The sequence below is a fragment of the Prunus persica genome, chromosome G7, assembly GCF_000346465.2.
Source record: "Prunus persica cultivar Lovell chromosome G7, Prunus_persica_NCBIv2, whole genome shotgun sequence".
In the NCBI taxonomy this organism is placed as follows: Eukaryota; Viridiplantae; Streptophyta; class Magnoliopsida; order Rosales; family Rosaceae; genus Prunus; species Prunus persica.
The window spans coordinates 9,548,243-9,553,619 of record NC_034015.1 but is presented as its reverse complement, the minus strand read 5'-3'; the positions used below and the strand labels follow the sequence as shown (position 1 = coordinate 9,553,619).

The following is a 5,377-nucleotide window of genomic DNA, read 5'->3' as shown; positions in this document are numbered from 1 at the left end:
ACTCCAAAAAAGTCATTCTACACCCCTCAAAATATAATTTCTTTAATGTTATTTTAAAATATAAGTGCATGACAACTTTTTTAGACCGCAAATAATAGTTCCCTATATTAGTATAATACCCTTGTCTTGCTCTTATTCCTCTACGAATATCTTCATTGTCCAAGCCTAAGCCCAAACCAACAAGTTTTGACAATATTCGTTTTCAAGTTCAGTCTCTACCTTCCTACCTAAATATCCTTATGGATTTTTTTAAATCGAAAATATCCATGGATTGAGAATGAAACCAATTAGAAGATCTTCACATGCCACGTCGGAACAGTACAAAGTTGTTTCCTTGAAGTTTTATCACTATACCAATAACCTAACCAAAAGGTTTGATATGGGGTTAATGGGATCCATCTTACCAATTTAATAAATAAATAAATAAATAATAGAGTTAGGGTTTATAAGTGCTGTTTGATTTAGCTTCGATTGCATATCGATTCATTGCAGCTACATTTTTCAAACTTCAGATTGAATACAAACAGAGCCTCCTTTAGAGTAGACACAAATATGTACCATTCAAACCAAATTTGAATACTTTGACAATTATATCAAATATGAACAAGTTTTCTCAATACAACAGAAATATAATTGAGATCACTGATACAGGTGAGTCAATATGACACAAGGGGACCGCACATATACAAGTCTATCAATCGAAACGTTAAAGAAACAAAAGTTAAAATTAAAGAGGGTCTTCATGGAAAAGTAAGATGTTTCATGAAAGCGGATTAGCTTCTGGGACATCATCAAGGATGAAAGGGCCTAACTTACCCGTCCTAAATAAGGTAAGGAATTTCTTTGATATCATCAAGCGAGCTTCCGACCCCTCATTGGGTATCTTTCGTGCCTTCTGCAGTGATTCAAACTGCTGTTCTATAAGTACCACCAAGTCACTCTCATCCTCCGTGTTGCCATTGAATTCTGACAGAGTCGAATACAGAGCATGCTGCACTTCAGTTACAAGATCCTGAAAAGCAACATGAACAATGCTAGTATTTTAAAAAGCATACAAACATAACAAATATTGGCCAAGTCACCAAGGATACTTACCTAAGCTGCACTTAAAAGTGTCAAAGAACTAAAAGTTCATTGCAAAGTCACAGATTACACGTGTGGAGGGAAATTTAAAATGGCTAGTGTGAGAGCAGTAGTGGTTAGTGAACAAATAAATTAAAACATATTCTCAAGACTTAAATACATGCTCCAGATACAGTACCTAAAAATTACAAATTTAAAAGAAATCTCTTTGCTAATTATCACGAAGATAAGTAGGGAAATTGGATCTCATCATATCGTTGTCAGCAAACCGTTTACTTCAACCAACAATTTATTTCTCAATTACTGTCAAATATCTTTAGTACATAAAATCTAATCTTCACTTTCCCTTTGAAAGATCATCGATGGGTTACTCATTATTTGCTGTAATTTACAATAAGATTTCTCCAAGTCAAAGCATAGTCTTAGTGAAATTATTAAAAGGAAAAAGATAAAAACAAAAAACTCATTATTATTTTCAGAAATTATACTAACTTCTCCTGTTAGCGTTGAAAGTGAGTAAGCATCAGAGGTTTGAAATAATCAACAGTAAAAGTTGGAATGTAATCAAGCATTGTGGTGAATAAAGAAAAATATAAACATGCATATAGTAATTTCCGTTACCTCAACGTACAGCACATGAGACTTAGTTGGCAACTTCCTCCTACTAGGTCGAAGATTTTTAAGACTGTAGTCAACTTTTTCCTTTGCTTCATATTGAATCCCTTCCATTCTCCTATTATTTGAGTTCTTCCAGTGAAAGGGTGTCCCTTGTGTATTTAAAATTGCAAGCAAGTATTGAGCAATTCGATCCTCCCCTACAACCGAATCCTTACTAGATCCTGTACGATGAGGTTCAGTGAGATGCAGTACACTGACAAAAGTTACAAACATTTCCCCCTAAGTTTAATGATTCATCCCTATTTATGATGTACGTGACTCTTTTTTTTTTTTTTTTTTTTTCCAAATGGAAGTTGGAACGCCAAAATTTGATAGTAAGCTAATCAGAATTCATTAAACATGGATCCTAAACTACACAGAGAGGCAGTCTGAGCCTATCGTTAAATTTTCTAAATACTGGACCGTTCTCCATTGAAGCCAACAGCTAAAAGCCATTAAGCTATTAAAGTACGAATTTGATTAATACAAGGAGAAATTGTGGCCTATAAGGAACCTGAACAGAGAATAAAGGAAATTGCCAACAAAGTTGAAACAGACAATTTTCAAAAGAGAGATATTAAGGTGATTGCCAAGCCAACAAAGTTGAAACAGCATGTATTAAAGTTGCATGCATGTAAAGGACTACAATTCCTAGAGAAACTTTCTAAGTCATGCCATCCCAACAAATGTAAGCCTAAAAAATTCAAAACACCTTTCAAATGCCACGGTAATAAGAAATTCCAGAGAATTTATCTGAGAAAGGACAAACCTGTAAGAGCTAGCTTTAATCCTGTCTCTATGTCTGGGATACTTGGAACCAACACACCTGGAGTGTCAAGAACATATATGCTAGGCTGATGACCAATCTGCACATAAACAATTCAAAAAAGTTAGGGAAAAAGGAAGACGAGTTTCCATCATCAAATCGGCGAGATGAAGGAAACAGAGGAATAGAGAATTATAAAAGCAGTATTAGAAGACAAAAGAAACAAACACTAAGAACTAGATAGATTATTTTTTCGTTTTCAAGATGAGAAGGGTCAAAAAGCGTTTTCTTTTTTAAGTATATTATTCACTGGCTAGTCTGTATTTTCAGTTCAGCATACAATGACTAGGAAAAAGAAAATCAATAACAAAAATGACTTAACCTTGAATCCAGCAATGTCTTGAGTAACACCAGGTAATGGGCCCACTGTAGCTCGCTTCATCTTACCCTGCACTATGAAAGAAACTCAAACACTGTCATTCCTCAATGTGTATTGCCTCAACTCCATGGATATTAATAACTGAAACACATTTCCATCAATACAGGATTCACAACAACCTCCTCTAACATGAAGAACTTACCGGGAAAGCTAGAAGATGCAATCCGATGAATATTATTGATTAGAGATGATTTCCCAACATTAGCAACGCCAACCACCATAACAAGCAGAGTAGGTTCCCTCGAAATGGCTTCCTTCAGTTTATACTCCACCAGCTCAAGAAGCTTTGATAAACCAGTGCACATTTCAGGGTTTTGAACCCAAAATAAGAAATATCAAATTGGAAGGCAAAAACAAATACTCTTGAAACAGAGCTCTTGCTGTGTGCATTCATGGGAAGGCAATCTTGATTGGACGATTCGAAATACGGGTCCACTTCTAAAACAATTAAACCAATAATAACTTCAACTTCAACAAAGAAAATGATAAATACAGCTACAAAAAACAATAAATTATATTAACATTACTTGCATGATATTGGGGTTGGCGAGGTCCTTTTTGTTGAGGGCAATTAGGGAACGTTTGGAGCGGAGCTGGGGCTGAAGGTCTTGGTTGGCGGAGGACAATGGAATGCGAGCGTCACGGACCTCAATGACGAAGTCGGCGAGCTTGAGCCGGTCGCGGATTGCGCGCTTGGCTGCAGCCATGTGGCCAGGGAACCACTTGATGGCTCCACCTCCGGCGTTGAACCCCATCTCTCCCAACCCCATCATCCTCTTCTTCACCAAATTCTTTAACCCTAACCCCATTTCTCCCTCTGCTGCAACAAGCCCTGAACTCAGGGAGGCTTAGGGTTTAAGCGTCAGAAGTTTCCTCTCCCGAATTAAGTTTTTTATGTCAATTTTTATAAAAATATTTTAAAATGTCCTCATAAATAAGGATATCTTCGTATGATAAACTAACTGCATTGACAATATTTATAATTTATTTATTTGAGCAATTATTTTCTTGTAGAAATGAGAGCAAATAAGTTCTGTTAATTCGTACCGTGCTTTTTTTTAATCTTTTTGACGTGAAATAAAAATGATACATTCATACATCCAACAATTCAAGAAAACTTGATTTCATTTCTAAGCATATAATTCGATTATGCCAAAGAGCCATATTCTCCACATGCGCTTTCAGGTGTGAACTGAAAAAGATAGCACCCAACAACCATAGCAAATCAAAAGTAGACAACTTTCGTTTTTTCTTCAAGAACTTATTTGTCAAAAAGATTAGCCTTTCTATGTTTGCACCGAAACGACTTAGAAAGTATGTCATCAACAAGGGCAAGATGGGGTTTTGCAGCTTGTAGTTGTAGATGCTTCCTTCAAGATTGATCGCAAACAGCCTTCCCATGTTGTCACTCTACACCTCTAAATTTTCTTAATTTCTTTTCTAGTAGTTACAGAGGGAGGAGAATAGCAACAACACCCTTCGATTCATACTGTGTTGGACACTCTCCTATTTTCTGCTTTTTTCTTTGTCTGACTGACTTTCTTTTACTTATTTATGTGGGTTTTTGTTTTGAGGGCATTTGAGTCTATTTAAGTAAATTTTTGGCTATTTTTGAAAGTCTTTAAAAAAATGATATTTATGAAAGTGAAGGGTTAGTTTTGACTATTTTTGATAAAAACTCTCCCTAGCTTGGTCTAAGGTCTCTCCTTGTTTTTTTGCATGCTAACTAGGTAGTAACTTAATACGACGCTAATTACTTATTTGGACCCACTTTATATAGGGGCTTTTCTTTTAAAAAAAAATGTTAAGAATTTCCTTGTTTCAAGGAGAATTGTCCAAATTGGAGATATTCGGTCTTCCATGTGTATCTTAGAGATTCAACATAAAATTAATACAGAGGACTGGCCAGAGAAGATGACTAATGTGGATGAAAATACAGCTTTTCCCCTGAGAAAGAACATGAAAAATACTATTTTGGCCTCAAATTTGACAGAAAATCAAACGTAGGATCAATGGTACTAACGGAAGTGAAGTTGGGGGACTACCACAACTATTTTGTGAATTAAGAGACGGAAATCTAACTCGAGTGTAAGTTGAGGGAATATTGGACGTAAAAAGCCTACATATAAATTTGTTTACATTGATATTCAATATGCATGCAGTCCTCTTGGTTATTGGAAAAAATAAAATAAAAAAAGAAGTTATATGTACTGCATGGAAAAAAGAGTTTAATTTGAAAGAGAGAGCACCTCCAAGGGTGTGGTAATTTCTAGCTTTACTTTCTTATGGCACGTGAAAGATGAATTCAACCAAAATGTACATTTTGTTGAAATTGATGATATTGAGAAAGATCTAGAAGTAGAGCAGTTGGAATTTTGGGTACCGTACATGTGTTCAGTTCTTTAATTATGTTGAAGTTTGGCTCACCAATG

General features: G+C 35.5%; 1 pseudogene; it reads right to left on the bottom strand.

The window, feature by feature from the left end:
* LOC18771237 lies at positions 542-3,833 on the bottom strand (annotated as a pseudogene).